Genomic DNA, 17914 nt, shown 5'->3' on the forward strand with positions numbered 1-17914 from the left:
CAGTGTAAAAAATTATTTCAAAAATAAATTAAATCCACATTCTAAAATTGATCATTATCCCGAGTTCCCTATGATAATAGCAGGAAGGTCACGAGCCTGTTTCGTTAAAATATTTCATAATAATTCAAACTTGCATAATCCAGATACTGAAGTTATTTTTCATTTTTTAACTGTAAATGTTTAAACTCTTAATGCTCTTATTTCCATCTCTTCCCATTACCTATCCCGCTGCATAGGAAAGATAGAAAACATGGCAAAAGACTGCCTTGGCTTAACCAGGAGATCTTGCATGATCTCAAACTAAAAAAGGAATCGTATAAGAAATGGAAACCAGGACAAATTACAAAGGATGAGTATAGGCAAATAACACGAGCGTGCAGGAGCAAGATTAGAAAGGGTAAGGCACAAAATGAGCTCAAGCTAGCTACAAGCATAAAGGGAAACAAGAAGGCTTTTTACAAATACATTGGTAGCAAGAGGAAGACCAAGGAGAGGGTAGGGCCATTGGTCAGTGAGGAGGGAGGAACAGTAACAGGGAATTTGGAAATGGCAGAGATGTTTAATGATTTCTTTGTTTCGGTCTTCACTGAGAAATCTGAAGGAATGCCTGACATAGAGAATGCTAGTGAAAAAGGGGTAGGTTTAGAAGTTGAAATAAGAAAAGAACAAATTAAAATTTACTTAGAAAAATTAGATGTCTGCAAATCACCAGGGCCTGATGAAATGCATCCTAGAATCCTCAAGGAGCTGATAGAAGAGGTATCTGAGCCTTTAGCAATCATTTTTGGAAAATCGTGGGAGACGGGAGAGATTCCAGAAGACTGGAAAAGGGCAAATATAGTACCCATTTATAAAAAGGGGAACAAGAATAACCTGGGAAACTACAGGCCAGTCACCTTAACTTCTGTGCCAGGAAAGATAATGGAGCAGGTCATTAAAGTAATCATCTGCAAGCAAGTGGAAGGTGGTAAGGTGCTAGGGAACAGCCAGCATGGTTTTGTTAAAAACAGATCATGTCAAACCAATCTAATAGCTTTCTTTGATAGAATAGCGAGCCTTGTGGATAAGGGAGAAGCAGTGGATGTGATATACCTAGACTTCAGTAAAGCATTTGACACGGTTTCACATAATATACTTATCAATAAACTACTCAAATACAACTTAGATGGGGCTACTATAAGGTGGGTGAACAACTGGCTGGATAACTGTACCCAGAGAGTAGTTATTAATGGCTTTCAATCCTGCTGGAAAAGTATAACTAGTGGGTTTCCGCAGGGGTCTGTTTTAGGACCGGTTCTGTTCAATATCTTCATTAATGATTTAGATATTGACATAGAAAGTACACTTATTAAGTTTGCAGATGATACCAAGCTGGGAGGGGTTGCAACTTCTTTGGAGGATAGGGTCATAATTCAAAAGGATCTGGATAAACTGGAGAAATGGGCTGAGGTAAACAGGATGAAGTTTAATAAGGACAAATGCAAAGTGCTCCACTTAGGAAGGAACAATCAGTGTCACACATACAGAATGGGAAAGGACTACCTAGGAATGAGTACAGCAGAAAAGGGATCTAGGGGTTATAGTGGACCACAGTGTGATGCTGTTGCAAAAAAAGCAAACATGATTCTAGGATGCATTAACAGGTGTGTTGTGAACAAAACACGAGAAGTCATTCTCCCGCTCTACTCTGTGCTGGTTAGACCTCAGCTGGAGTATTGTGTCCAGTTCTGGGCACCACAGTTCAGAAAGGATGTGGAGAAATTGGAGAGGGTCCAGAGGAGAGCAACGAGAATGATCAGAGTTCTGGAGAACATGACCTATGAGGAAAGGCTGAAAGAATTGGGCTTGTTTAGTTTGGAAAAAAGAAGATTGAGGGGGGACATGATAGCAGTTTTCATGTATCTAAAAGGGTGTCATAAGGCAAAGGGAGGGAACTTGTTCTTCCTTGCCTCTGAGGATAGAACAAGAGGCAATGGACTGAAATTGCAGCAGGGGAGGTTCAGGCTGGACATTAGGAAAAAGTTCCTAACTGTCAGGGTGATCAAACACTGGAACGAATTGCCAAGGGAGGTGGTAGAATCTCCATCACTGGAGATATTTAAGAGGAGGTTAGACAGATGGCTTTCAGGGATGGTCTAGAAAGTGCTTGGTCCTGCCATGAGGGCAGGGGGCTGGACTCGATGGCCTCTTGAGGTCCCTTCCAGTCCTACTCTTCTATGATTCTATGGTTCTACCTCCTAGGCTACGTCTACACTAGCCCCAAACTTCGAAATGGCCACGCAAATGGCCATTTCGAAGTTTGCTAATGAAGTTCTGAAATGCATATTCAGCGCTTCATTAGCATGCGGGCGGCTGCGGCACTTCGAAATTGACGTGCGTCGCCACCGCGCGGCTCGTCCCAACGGGGCTCCTTTTCGAAAGGACCCCGCCTACTTCGAAGTCCCGTTATTCCCATCAGCTCATGGGAATAATGGGACTTCGAAGTAGGCGGGGTCCTTTCGAAAAGGAGCCCCGTCGGGACGAGCCGCGCGGTGGTGAGGCACATCAATTTCGAAGTGCCGCGGCCGCCCGCATGCTAATGAAGCGCTGAATATGCATTTCAGTGCTTCATTAGTACACTTTAAAATGTCCATTTGCGTGGCCATTTCGAAGTTCGGGGCTAGTGTAGACATGGCCCTAGCGTCATAAAGTTTGGAATTTTGTCTTGTCATCTTTTAATATCCATCATTGTGCCCTTTCATTAACTGAGAATGCAGACGAAGACAACTTAGATATAGGACAGAAGTAGTCTCCTTTCAGGTCCCAGAACTTCTTACCACCACTAGTGCCTTATCACATATGGCTGGGTCTACACTAGAGAGTTTTGTTGACAGAAGGGGCCTTCTGTCGACATAACTCAGGGAGCATCCACACACTCAGCATTCTGTCGACAGAACTCCACATTTTCCTCAACAGTATTATCCCTCAAAAATACAAGGCATAACAATCTCTGGACAGAGCACAACAATCTCTGTACAGAGCACTGTCAACAAAAGTGCAATGTAGACACTTCTGTCAACAGAGAGGACTTGAGGTCGCCAGGCAGCCTTCTTTGCAGAGCAGCCATTCTGTTTTCTGGCACCTGAGGGCAGTGCAGTCCGGAAGTTCACTGTCGACAGAGCAAGTTATGTGTAGACGCAATCAGTTGACAGAAGATTTTTGTCGAGATTACCCTGTCAACAGTAACTTCTGTTGACAGATGCTTCTAGTGTAGACATAGCCTGTAAGTTTTCAACTTTGCATTTATAATAGAAAACAAATCTTCAGAAGTGGTCTTTGGGGACTTTGTTCTTCTGATAGAGCAATTCAGAAACCCTTCGTTATCTGCCTCGTTCCAGAGACTTCATGAAGATATGAAGTACTGAACTGCATTTCTTGATCCACAAAGATACAAGTGAGAAAAAACAGCTCTCAGATTACATAGATATGCAGTTCTATCGCTTGGGTAATAGACCAGTGTACATTTGTGTAAGAAAATGGGTCCAGCGCATTGTCTTCAGTATTTACTTCAGAATTTGCATTGAAATTTTACCTCATGAAAGTGATAGATTAATGTAATTTCCCAGCACCAGGAATATCATGGATAGACACTAGAGATTTCCCAAACAGCACTCCCAAATTTATATAAAGGTGAAACAAATTTTGCTTTTCTCTTGCTGACACTACAAATCAGAATGGGCTTGCCTTTAATAGACTGTTGAGCCTTGTTTGGACATACCATTCAGAGTGCATGTGAAATAGGGCTTTCCAATTTAAAATATTTAGCAAATGCTGTTAAATATTATTTCAGATGGTTCTGGTTAACAAGTGGTTCTGGCAGTATTTAACCCCCGAGTAACAAAATGTTTAAGAAAGCAATCTTTGTCATCTATAGAAACTTGTGTTTAAATATTTTTAGTTTACATTGTTTCTGGTATTCTCATACAGTCTAATTTTCTAATGGAGAACAAACCTTTATTGTACCTCTAACTTGTACTGAGACACCTTTCTTGTCATAGCCTCTGATGTTCTGTAAGGCTATCAGTCATGCTGAATTATTGCTCTTGACAAATCCATGCTGAGTATTTCTTATCACCCTATTATCTTATAGATGTTTTCAAATGGATTTCTTAATTAATTGCTCCATTATCTTTCCTGGCACAGAAGTTAAGCTGACCAGTCTGTAGCTCCCTGGGTTTTCTTTATTTCCTTTTTTATAGATGGGTACCATATTTGCCCTTCTCGGTTCTTCTGGAATCACTCTCATCTTCCATGACTTTTCAAACATAAAAGAAAATGGCTCCAACATCTTCTCAATCAGCTCCCTGAATTTTCTAGGATACATTTCATCAGGCTCTGGTTACTTGAGGATATCCAACTTCTTAAAGTAACTCTTAACTTGTTCTTATCCTATTTTTACTTTGGAACCTTTCTTGTTTTCTTCAGCCTTCACTATGCTTAGCATCCAATCACCACCAACCTTCTCGGTGAAAACCAAAACAAATCATTAAGCACCTCTGCCATTTCCACATTTTCTGTTAATGTTTGTCATATTGAGTAATGGGCCTATGCCATTGTTGGTCTTCCTCTTGCTCCTAATGTTTTGCAGAACGTTTTCTTGATATCCTGTATGTCACTAGCTACTTGGAGCTCAATTTATGTCTCTGCCTTTCTAATTTTACCCCTACATACTTATTTGTTTATATTCATCCTTTGTAATTTGACATAGTTACCAGTTTTTGATTTATAGGTCATTCGTGATCTCCTTGTTAAGTCAGGATGGCCTCTTGCCATGCTACTTATCTTTTTCTATCCACTGGAGTAGTTTGCTTTTTGCACCCTTAGTGTCCTTTGAAAAACTGCCTACTATCTGTAGTAATTTTTCCTCTTAGCCTTGCTTACCTGAGGATCTTACTTACCATATCCCTTTGTTTGCAAAAGTCTGCCATCTTGAAATTCATTCTCTTTTCTGTTGCTCTCCTTCCTACCATCCCATAGCATTGTGAACTCTTATCATTTCATGAACACTTTCACCCTAGCTGCCTTCCATTTTCAAATTCTCTATCAGTTCCTTACTATTTGTTAAAATCAAATCTTAGAATAGACTCCCCCCAGTAGTTGTTTCTGCCTTCTAGGAGGGGGGGAAAAAAGCACTTCAATGCATTCCAGCAACTTTTTGGATAATCTGTCCCCTGGGCCGTTTCTCAACAGGCCACTTTTTTCAAAAGTGGCATGGTAATACATGGCCCGAAATATGCTAATGAGGCATCGATGCTAATTCTCTGTGTCTCATTAACATAATGTCACATGATTTGGAGTCCGGAAGATTGTTCTTCTGGACTCCAAAATGCCGTGTAGAAGCGCGTCCCCAGGGGAGTTTCCAGAAGGAAGTCCTTCTTCTGGACACCCCTTCTTCCCGAAAATTTTTGGGAAGAAGGGGCCTCTGGAAGAAGGACTTCCTTCCAGAAGACCCCCGGGGGGCTGCACTTCTAAACGGCATTTTGGAGTCCAGAAGAACGATCTTCCGGACTCCAAATCACGTGACATTATGCAATGAGGCACGGGGAGTTTGCATACGCATCTCATTAGCATATTTCGGGCCGTGTATTACCGTGCCACTTTCAAAGTGACCCGTGTAGAAACAGCCCTGGTGTGTTAATTTCCCCAACAGATATCTGGATAGTTCAAGTCCCCCATCATTACTATGTCCTGTGCTTTGTAAAATTTTGTTAGTTTACAAAAAGCCTCATCCACCCCTTCTTCCTGGTTAGCTGGTAAATCCCTACTATGACATCTACCTTATTTTTAACTCCTTTATCCTTATTCAGAGACTCTCAACAAGTCTGTCTCCTATGCCCACCTTAACCTCCATCCCAGTGTATATATTTTTAAATATATAATAAGACACCTGCATCCTTTTTCCCTTCCTGTCCTTCCTGAGCAAACTGTACCCTTCTGTAACAGTCTTCCAGTCATGCTTCTTATCCCACCAAGTCTCTGTGATACTAGCTTTGCCATAGTTTTGTTAATTTACTAGCATTTGCACTTTTCCCTGCTTGTTTTCCTTACTTGAGGAAGAATTACATCAAACTCATTTCTCTGTATATGTATCACTTTTGTTATCATTTTTGTTAGTCTTTTCTATGCAAGCCCTGAGATTTCTGCTTTCATGAGAAAGGTGTATGGGAGTTCTGAAATCACAGAATGCAAATTTTGCACACACAAGTTTGTTGCAGTGATCCCATTTAAATTATAATAAGTGTTTTTTTCCCACAAGGCAGGAATGACACAATGCAGTATTCTGCTCAAAATTAAATGTTACCTCACATTCACACTAATATTTTTATTTCTGTACTCCAACTGAAAAAAAGATGATTTTAGTCTATGTGTGTGGTCACTTATTGCAGACTAAATTACAATGTGCTGCACATATGTATCGTTCACTATACGGGCACTTTAAGTAAAATGTGTTTCCTAGATTATGTACTTACTTTAGAATGGGAAAACAACAAACAAAAAAGCCAAACAGGTATTCCTATATGTGTTACAGTAGAATTTTTTTAAAAAGCCTACCAAAGGAGTGAAGTTCTAGGTGAACATTCCAAGGGAAGCAATGGGGCCTAAAACCTAACTGGCTTCAAGACTGACCTTACTAAGTATATGGAGGGAATGATATAATGTGATATCCTATGATGGCATGTGGCCCATCAGTGACTGCTGGCAGGAAAAGTCCCCATTGACTAGACATTGCACAGTAGGTGGGGACAGATCTGAGTTACTACATAGATTTGTTTTCTAGGTATCTGCCTGGTCTATCTTGCACATGTGCTTAAGAGTCTAACTCAACATATTTGGAGTCAGGAAGGAATAGAGACTTAGGGTGCATGATTGGAGAGGGGGAGATGGGAAATGGGCTGTCTTCCAGTGCCACATAGAGCATGGGTCATTTGCAGGGTTAAAGTAGTGTAAATGCTGAATTCTCCATAACTCAAAGTCTTTAAATCCATAATTTTGGGACTTCACTAACTCAGTCTTTTTCAGAAGTGGATGCATGAGGTTTTGTAGCCTGCAATGTGCGGGAGGTCAGATCAGATGATCACAATGGTCCCTTCTGACCTTAAAGTCTATGAGTCTAAATATATCTAGATGTAGTGGTATATACAATAAATAGGTTACATGGTAGTTAGATATGAGGATGCCACTTCTGGTTGAATCTCTCTAGTCTGGCACCCTTGGGACCTTTCCGATTCTTAAGAGAATTTGCCTGAACTACAGGTCAATATTGTCTAGCAGCATTACCAGCCCTTCCATTGCTTACTGAGCTGTTTAGAAGATGGGTAAATTAGAGCTAAATAACAGCATGAACTCTGAGAGCCAGTACTGGTGGTTGTAAACAAACTTTATGGAACCATGAGAAAGTTGCTCACATCCATGGTAAGTAGACATCCAGCTAACTAAAATCCTGCCAGACAAGGATCATTGCTGCACAAGAGAATGGCAGACTAGAGAGGTTCAACCTGTACATTAAACTTAGGGTGCAAAACTTGAGAGTAAATTGTATGTATGTGTGAGAAAATGTATGTTGCAGAAATAGGCATGTATTTTAAAGTACTTGTTTTGTAAAAAAAAAAAAAAAAAAAATCTATTCTAGCAAGTTTTAAACACAGTCTTCAAGGTGTAATGTGTCATTTGGTCTTGTTTCTGTTTAATTTTATATCATCTCCATTGAAATAGCACTATGGCTCACGTAAGTGTAAGCTAATATTTATTCAGGAAACTAGCATAATAGGTAACCATACTTTTGTTAGCATTTCTGCGTATATTCCATTTTATGTGAGTGGATATTGTGTACCCTGAGAACAAAATGTGCTTCACTCTATAAGCAATGATGCAGCAATATGGCTTGCCTGCTGTGCTGATAATTGCTGCACGCAGTTGTAGCTGAAGAGTGTGAGATTATAGCATTCTGTGTCATGGTTTGTTTTGGAGCTCCTTGCAGCCCTCCATGAAGTTGATAAAAGAATGAGTAGGTGTAAGTACAAATCAGGCTAGTATTACATTTTACTAAATGAGTAGACTTATAGATTCTAGGGCCAGAAGAACAACTGTGATCATGTGATCTGACTTTCCCATAACACAGGCCATAGAATGTCCCCAAATAATTCTTAGAGCATCTTTTAGAAAACTAACCAATCTCCATTTAAAAATTAAGAGAGACGGGGAATCTACTCTGAGCCTTGGTGTATAGTACCAATGGTTAATTACCCTCACTGTGGAAAATATACATGATATTTCTGTCTGACTTAAATTTCCAGGCACTGGATTGGTTTATGTCATTCTCTGATAGGTTAAAGAGCCCATTCTATTTGCTACATGTTGGTACGTACAAACTATAATGAAGTCATCCCTTCACCTGTTCTTTGTAAATCTTAACTACGTTCTGCTCCTGGAGCCAGTCATGCCTTATGTTCTCTATGCATGAATTGTTCCTGAACCCATTCCAGTTAATCAGAGTCCTCTTTGAACTGTGGACATCAGAACTGGAAAATATATTCCAGCAGCAGTCACGTTAGTGCAAACACCAAGGCAAAATATATTTACTGTGTCTTCTAGGTATTCTCCTGTATGTGCATCCAGGGATCTCATCCTATTTGGCTCTGTTATCAAGAGATCTTGTGTTTTCTTGATAATCTGCTACAATCCCAAAAACTTCTTATAGTCCCAATTCTGTAAATATGGCGTACATTCTTTGTTCTTAGACGTAAACACTGAAATTTAACTAGATTTGGTTTGTTTGCACCTGGCTTATCAACTGAACCAGACCACACCTGTCCTCTTGTTTTGATTTGTCCCACAAGTTTTGTCTCATCAGCAAACTTCCAGTGATTTTGTTTTCTTCTGTGTCATTGATAAAACTGTTAAATGTTAATATTAAATTATTTTGTAGCCTCTAAAAGCAAGTGCAGTAATCAGAGATCTAGTTTTGTATATTGAAAAATCTTATTTTAGTAATTTATAACTTTCCATACATTAGAACCATTAATGTTCCGGCTATAGTAATTTGTCCTGAAATGTGAAGGTGTTTAGTCTGTTGCACTGGGAATTCTTGCAAAGTACCTACTTTCTCCTAGTATATTATACTTCTGTTTTGCAGCTGTTTGTTGGGAAAAGAAAAGTCTGGACACTATGTACGAAGGAAGCATGAGGGTTTATTACGCACAGCTGCAGAGTGCCCCATCGCTGGTCATGACTCAGTGGAGCACTGTCTAGCAATTAGTTACAATTGATTATGTAGGATGTCAATGGGTGGAAAGAAGCAACTGGACAGGCGCTAGCAGCAAGACGAAATGGCACAGTAAGCCAATAAATTAACAGGCTACACAAATGAATCCTCCCATAGCTCAAATAACATTTATCCAATACATAGATACTATTTTTAATGGTTTGATTAAACCGTGCGTGCATGGAATTCCAATCATGAGTTCAAGGGAGTGATGATGATTCTTTCCAGATAGGTATGATCTAGTGATGCATATCTAGGGATTTAAAGCAAAAACAGCAAAGGTAAAGGGCAAGCATGCTGAGTGTGTTATACTTTGTTTATATCTCTAAGGCTGTGGCCACACTAGCCACTCATTTTGAAATCAACTTCGAAATTAAAGCGCCTCCTTTCAATGTTAATTTCAGAATAAAATATGTGTATCTGCTCCCTGGCTGCCATTTCAACATGAAGAGTCCTCCACAGAGCTGGCCCCTCCCACCAGTAGCCAGAGCTCTGTAGCTGTTAGCTATGGGTGCCTTAAAGCTGCAGGTACATAGAAACCCCATGCAGGAAGCAGTGTGTGTGCTGGCAGCCATAGGAGTATGAGGTGGCCAGACAGCACTCCCAAGCACCCCCAGAAGGCGACACTCCATCTTGGCTGGACAGATGGCCATCAGCCAAGACCCCCAGGCTTCCTGTGGAGCCAAGTGTTCTGGGTGGCAGGTCTCCCAGGGCTCTGGGCAGCCTCTAAAGAGGAGTGGGTCCCTCTGGTTGGAAGATGAAGTCTGGGACCTGATGGCTGTCTGGGTGGATGAGGACATCCTGCTCAGGATGGAGGGGCAGAAGAGAAATGTGGACACCTTCACCTGCCTCCCCAGCAACCTCACCACAAGGGGCCACACCCTCCAAACTCCCAACCAGGTCATCTCCAAAGTGAAAGAGTTGCAGCAGGGATATTCCTGAGCAAGGGACTCAACCCGGCAGTCAGGGGCAGCGCCAGCCACCTGCCCCTACTTCAGGGAGCTCCACCAGCTGCTGGGACCCAGGGAGTCTGCACCAACCTAGGAGACCCAGGACATGGCGGAGCTGGAGGGGCAGGGTGAGGATCCCCAGCCAGGACCCTTGATGCCCCCCCCTCACTGCTGGCCACGAAGTACCTGCTGGCACGGGGGACAGCGACAGCAGGAGCGAGGGACTGCTCTGCATTGCCAAGCCCTCTGAGGGCCCTAGCCAGGCTACCTCTACCCAGGCCTCCCCTGAACCACCCGAGGAACCCTCAGGTAGGATTGGGCATGGTATGCCCTGGTCATGGAGGGGTGGCGGGGAGGCAGTCCCCGACACAGCTGGTACAGGCCTGGGCACACGGCCATGGGCCAGGGACTCAGGGATGGCCGTCATTGCTGCCGGGGGGACCCGCATGGAGGCATGGGCTGCCATGAGTGTCAGAAGCCTGGGAGGGGTAGGGCAGCCACTCTAACCGCCGCACGTTGATGGACCCCACAGAAGATGGGCCACCCCAGAGCCCCTCACCAGAAGCAGGGTGGGATGACAGTGGGAATAAGGCCGCTGGACCACAGTACCCAGGCTCATGACTGATGGGGCACCACCCTCTCCCCTTATGTCTTCACAGCCTTGACATCTGCCAGCCACCCCAGCCTCCTGGACATGTCCAGGAGCCTTGCAGTAGCCCAGGAAGGCGAGGGGCCGATGCCTCCCCAGACTGGGCACTGTGGTGGGAGGATCCGCCGCCGCAGCTGGGCAGATGATCTGGTGGCAGCCCACACGGCTGCATGGAGGGAGCAGAACCGCTTGCTGCGGGAATGGCTGTCCATGGAGCAGGCGGCCTGGGACTGGGTAGTTGGGTATCTTGACACCCTGACCCAGGCCGTCACCAACCACCTGGCCCAACCACCCGGCCCAGCCACCCACCCCATGGATGGCCTTTCCCACAGAAACCCCAATGCCCCGGTCCCCTCCTCTTTCCTGCCCCAGCCTCCTACTCTTTGTCAGCCTCCCCCTCATCCCCACCACCCGCCCTCTGCCTCAGCTCCCCCCTCTTCCCCAGCCCCCTCCATACCCCCTGCGCCCTTACAGCTCTGCTCCCAGCTGACATGACCCCGGCTGAGCGGCAGGAGCTGGCGCGCTGGCTGTGGCTGGGTGAGCCCTGTCCGTCTGTGGCTACCCCACCTCCTCCCCTTGAGTCCGAGCCCCTAGATACCCCAGTCCAGCCCTACCTCCCCATTCCACCTGCCCCATCCCAGCCCTGCTGTGGTTCCTGGACCCAGGGCAGTTGTGGCTCCAGGGGCCGTCATGGCTCCTAACCAGCCACTCCAATGGAAGATTGAGGCCCCCCGCTCCCCCCGTGTAAATAGTTTGCCCCTGCCCCCCATGTAAATAGTCACATGTTCTTAGTGTTCCAAAAATAGCAGTTGAATTTATTTAACGGTGATGTGTGTCCTGCCTCGGGTGCGGGTGGCAAGGGGGGTGCTGGTGGGGCAGAGGTGGGAATGAGGGGGGTGGCATGGAGTGAGCCGGGCCAGGTCATGGGAACCCCCGGGCAAAGGCCTCCTGGACGGCCTCCCACATGCACACCCCATCCTGGTACACCTGGCAACACGGGACCACACCTGGTTGTTCATAGTGTGGGACAGCCTCACCTGTCCAGTGTGCCACAAAGAGCTCCTGCTTCCTCTCCATGAGGTTGTAGAGTGCACGGGAGGTGCCCATGACCGCGGGCAGGCTGGGCAGGCCTACCTCCAGGCGCATCAGGAGGCACCTGAAACACGCCTTCAGGTAGCCAAATGCCCACTCCATGGTGTTCCTGGCCTGGTTGAGGTGGGCATTGAAGAGATCCTGGCTCTCATTGGTGTGTCCTGTGTAGGGGCGCATTAGCCAGGCCTAGAGTGGGTAGGCAGCATCGGCGACAATGCACAGGGACATGGTCATGTCCCACACTGGCAGCTACTGTGGGGGGTTGTAGGTGCCCTCTGCCATCCTGTGGCCGAGCCACGCAGCTGTCCGTGAAACATCCTTGGGCATCCACGAGGGCCTGGAGGGCAATGGAGTGGTAACCCTTTCGGTTGATATGCTGTCAGGATGGCCATCTTCCAGTATGTACCTTTCCAAATTTAGCCTTTTGAAATGGTGGTGTAGTGTAGACGTAGCCAATATGTATTAATCTCATCTGCTGTAGGGTTTAATGGTTTAAGGTTCCTGGATCCTTTTAACTACAGCGTGGTTCACTGTCTCATTTGACCCAGATTGAGAGCTGCCAAAAGTTCTTACTTATGCATTAGTAAACTTCCATTTTAATACTGACACATTTGATCAAGTATAGATTAAACTTTAAGCAACTAATTTTAGAATTCCCTTTTATAAGCACCTTAGACTAAACAGCTGTAGTCTGGGAGTTTTATACAGCTTTTAGCTATTGTACTTTGGTGCTGCAGTAAGAACACCTCTGACTCCTGAAATTTTCTATGGTATTCATGAATGGAGAACTGATTATTGTTAATCAACACATGATGTGATTTGATGTAGAATTGTTCTAATTTAAACTGGTTACCACAAAGAATTACTAAAGTTATGCATGTCCTGGATATATAAATAAACTAGCATTATAGTGAATTGCTTTGGAAAATACTTAAGATTTCAGTGGATTTTTACCAAAGATTAAGGTGGCCAGTCTAGCTGGAGGAGAAAAATCAAATAAATGAAGATGCAAAACTCAGCTATAATCATGAAAATTCCTGGAAACTCAACGTAGAGTGACCCCCATGCAAGTTTGTTAAAACTTGTATCTCTTTTGAAAAAGATGCCCAGAGAAAATAGTTGTCCCGGATTTGTGGACTTAAAATGCAGCAACATAAAATCTCATAAGAGAGAATGCTTACTGCACACATCTCCAAAATGCTGTTCATTTCACATAATTGTGTTTGATTTTTGATGTGTATGTAGACAGTGCAGTCATGCTGTCACTGTTATTAAACCTTATTATATTTGCTTCTTTTCTGATACAAAATGTTGTAACATTGATGTTATCTTTCTAGAAGTATCATTCTGTGTATTGCCATACGTACACAAGAGCACAAAGTGACTACAGTAAACCCCCAATTTAGCATACTTCGGGAACAATGGGGGGGAGGGGAGTCCATTGTTCCCAAAGTCCACTAGGGTCTGTAAAATCCTAAATCCTCCCCCCACTGCCCAAAAAAAAGAGGAGGGGTGGAGGCTTACTGCTGCTATAGACAACACCCTGGTGGGAGAAGCGCACAGCGTCAGCTTCTGCAGGCCACAAGGTGGCACCTCCACATGCAGTGAGGCAGCTTCAGCCATGTGGGGCACTTCCAGCCATGCTCAGTGGCAGGGTTCCAAACACACGGCGGGATCTAACTTTGAACTGGTGTTAATTAGACAAATCCCAGACCCTGTACTATTTGTGTGAGAAGATTATGTGCTTCTTGTACAGAGAGCATGGTCAGTGGGGCCCAAAACCCTTGTGATTCCCAACTCCATAGGGCTGTTGGCAGCTAGTGAAAGTGGCTGCTCTAATTTCCACTGGTGATCACTTCAGTGACAGAGCTGGTAAATTACGTCTTGATTGTAGCTCAGCAGCTGGGACATCTGATGTGTACCTGGCATTTCCCCTTTAAAATTTACACATAAGAACAGTTGCATGTACAGTAATGCAGATGCAAATCACATCTAAAGATGTAGTAGAATTTCCTTGATTAAACACATTTTTAAATGGATTAACCAGTATCTTTCTCTGCATATTTTTAAAATAGAAATCTCCAATATAAAGCTTTTGAGAAAAAGTAGAATTAATGTGCATTGAATCTACTTGGTAATGTTGTCATGGATTATCACATGTCCACTGGTTTGAAATTCAAGTCCAGTTTGTTGTGGTGATAGTCATGAATAATCACAATGATCAGCAGGTAACATTTTTATTTTTATGTTTTTGAAGGAGAAATACTGAATGATGTGAATGTCTAATTTAAGTATTTGCCACTTTTATTGTCAGTTAGATTCTGCCCAGTATCTGTGTGTGTCTGGCTGTCTGACTTGTAAGGTTTTGAACACAACATGGAAAAATGTCTTTTATGCGTTTCTTACATGCACATTTGTATATAAATTATACAATGAGTTGAGTCAGGGTGTATTGGATTCAATAAACAGCAACGAAGGGTCCTGTGGCACCTTATAGACTAACAGAAAAGTTTTGAGCATGAGCTTTCGTGAGCACAGACTCACTCTGTGCTCACGAAAGCCCATGCTCAAAAGTTTTCTATTAGTCTATAAGGTGCCACAGGACCCTTCGTTGTTGTTACAGATCCAGACTAACACGGCTACCCCTCCGATACTTGGATTCAATACATTTCAAGTTTTTATATTATGTTACAACAACTACACAGTGCTTCTGTAGATTCCATTCTACTCAACTATGGGATGGGTTGAAGTAAACTTAAGCCCTAGGGTGCAAGTTACTTTTCATTGACACTAGAGTGTACATATATAACTTGCTGGATGTGGGACTTAGAGATTTAACTCTTGGTATAAGTCTATTTAATTTACATATATCCACCTTTGTCAGGCTATCATTAAGTTGAAAGACTATAAATACATACTCAAAGAATGAAGTAGTTCCAGTTTGAAAATATTTCTTTTCCAATTTTAAATCAACTTCTGTGAGCTCTTACTATGAGTTAAATAGATGAATTTGTCCTATTGTAACTGTGTTCTAAAAGTAATTATGTTAAATGTCCCTCACAATAATTGGGACAAAACATGAAAATCCCTGATTTTCATCAAGCTAAAATGCATCAATAAATCAATTATGAACACACACAGTTAAGTTGAGGTAGGTAATACACAACTAGAAGAGAAATCTTTCAGAAAGCTAACTTGCTATTGGAAAACACTGGTTGAGATTTGCAGTCTTTTAGATCTCACTAGTCTAGATTGAGTTATTTTCTGAGAATTGCTTAAATTGTTTTTAAGATTGGCATGATTCATTGAAATAGCAGCAAAATTGTTATGTGGCAAAGTCCTTTCCTGATCACTCATTTGGTTCTTAGTACAATTGACAGAGGTTGGTTGATTGATTTAATATGTTTTCTCTTCCTTCTTTTCATTGGGGAGGAAATGAAAGTTCCCAATAGTGAAAAGCACACTGGGAGATCTCCAATATGAGACAAATGTAATTCCACAGCAGGTTCAAAGTCGTAAGTGTTTATCTGGAGAACTAAGATTTCTGTGCATTGTTGCTATGTTCAGGATATGCTGACTTTATTGTAAAGTTACATGTTCATCATTGCAAATAAGTACTGCAAGTGTAGAAAGCATAAAGGAAAGAGTTATTTCTTCAAAATTAAATTGACTCATTTTTGGTTAAAAGCAGATTATAACTCCTAACCTGGCATATCCATTCCATCAGTATGTAAAGAAGAAAGCAAAATTTAGAGAAATTCATTAACACTTTTAAAATGTCTTGCTAGCATTCCTTACTGCTTCCAGGCTTTTATCATGTGATCAGTGTTAACTTGAAAAAAAAAACAAACCTGTGACTTGATTTATATTGACATTACACATAAGAAGTTACAGCTGTTTTGTTTCTACTCTTTCATCCATACATATTGGTTTTCCTCCTTTTATTCACCTCTTCGATTATTGTTTTCTTTCTTTTCTGTTTATTGATTTTTCCCCCTAACCGCTGCTTTCTTTTTTAGTAGCCAGTATTTGATGGTGGTGATAGTCAGGGTTCACGTGCCACGGTATTCTTAATATATTTGTATTGGCAAAGATGCTTTAAGTAGGTTACAAAGCCTTTGCCTTCACTATGTTTATCACTAGCCAGTGGTCATACATAAAAGTGTGTTTGCATGTATTTTCACTTTTATGAGCAGGAAAAGAAATAACATAAAAAGTGTAGTGGTGCGAGTGTTTCTGCACATGTGTAGGCAATATATAAGGCATTTGCAACCAAGTTAGAACAGGTGCAACATGGCTTATCAATGGTGAGAAAATTCTGTAACTGCAACTCAGTTGGTAACAGTGGTAGGCTGTTATGATCTATGAGTACCAGGTAGAGGCTATATTTTTTTTTGTCTGGTATTCTCTTTCAGCCCACAGTGGAAGAGGTGAATACATAGTCTGCTCACTCTTTTGCTTGGGCTGCCCAATCTTCATAATGGGAACTGTATTGTGTGCTTCATGAGAGCAAGATAATAGAGACGTGGACAGCTGGGCTTTTCCTCGTAAACTACATGTCTATATTTAAGGGAGTGGAAGCCAGGTATGACTCTCTCCAAGTGATCTGCAAAGTGAATAATATGGGTTGGAGGTTGCATGTTTCTTCAGTACAGTCAAACTTTTGTTTGAAGTCAATGAGAGCAAGATTGGTTTATTCATTGGTGCAGGACAAGTTTTGAGGTACTACTTGTGTACTTATGCAGAAGAATTGTTACATAGCCATCTTGTTTTACTTACCTGAAGGTTCCAGTCAGTTACACTTCATTTATTTAGGCAGATATAGTCAACCACATAAAGTGTATGACTTGATGCACGGAAAAAGCTTAGATGCAATATAATAAGAAAACATGAATCAGCATGAATATAACAGACTAACGTGGAATTCTTGAGAAGGAATTCAGTTGCACATTAATGTGATTTTTTCCCTTCATCTTAAGATAATATTAAGGGAGCGATAAGTATTCTGCCACCTCTGCACTAATAAAGCTGTCACTGTAAACGCAGTTCTCTGATTGTTGATGGCCAATCCCGTAAGAACCCATCAGACAGAAGGTAAAGAATGAAGAAAGGAATATGTTTTTCTTCCAAAGCTTTAAAATACTGTTAAGAAAAACAGTGACTTTATTTGCCATCAGTTTAAAATCGTGCTTGTTCATTCCTGCTTACCATTGCATCCCTTTATGCACTGTTACCTTTAAGATGAAGAATTTTCTTTAAGAGAAATTTAAATAGCATTGCAAATAGACACAACAACATTATGAGCTCAAACTAGCTGGAGACATAATGGGTAACAAGAAAACATTCTGGAAATATGTTAGAAGCAAGAGGAAGACCTATGACATTGTGGCTGTTTCTACATTTGCATTCCTCTTTCCAAATGGATATGCAAACGAGGGAAATAAAATGCAAATAAGGCACAGATTTGCATATTTGTTGCCTCATTTGCATATTCTTTTGAAAGAAGAAAAGCAGTGTAGACACAGCTCTTTGGAAAGTAAACCCCATCTTCAGAAGAACCCTTCTTCCCTTTTGAAAGAACATGCAAATGAGATGGCAGATATGCATATCTTCACCTTATTTGCATTTTAGATTTCCCTCATTTTCATGACTCTTTGGAAAGAGGAATGCAAGTGTAGACACAGCCTGTAGGACCATAACTCAAAGTAGAGGGAAAAATAATAACTGAAAATGTGGAAGTTGCAGAGATGATTAATGACTTGTTTGTTTTGGTTTTCACCAGAAAGGTTGGTGGTGGTTGGATGTGTAGCATAGTGTATGCTGGAGAAAATGAGATAGGTTTAACAGTTAAAACAGGAAAATAACAAGTTAACAATTACTTAAAAAGTTAGATGTCTTCAAGTCACCAGTGCCTGATGTAGT

The 17914-nt window shown here is 42.2% G+C and overlaps 1 protein-coding gene across 4 annotated transcripts in view; it reads left to right on the top strand.

Moving 5' to 3' along the window:
- The window catches only part of DIAPH2 (diaphanous related formin 2), an 829633-nt gene that overhangs the window by 537803 nt on the left and 273916 nt on the right, over positions 1-17914 (top strand). The gene's annotated exons all lie outside the window — the stretch shown is intronic.

Source organism: Carettochelys insculpta, chromosome 13, assembly GCF_033958435.1.
Source record: "Carettochelys insculpta isolate YL-2023 chromosome 13, ASM3395843v1, whole genome shotgun sequence".
Taxonomy (NCBI): domain Eukaryota; kingdom Metazoa; phylum Chordata; order Testudines; family Carettochelyidae; genus Carettochelys; species Carettochelys insculpta.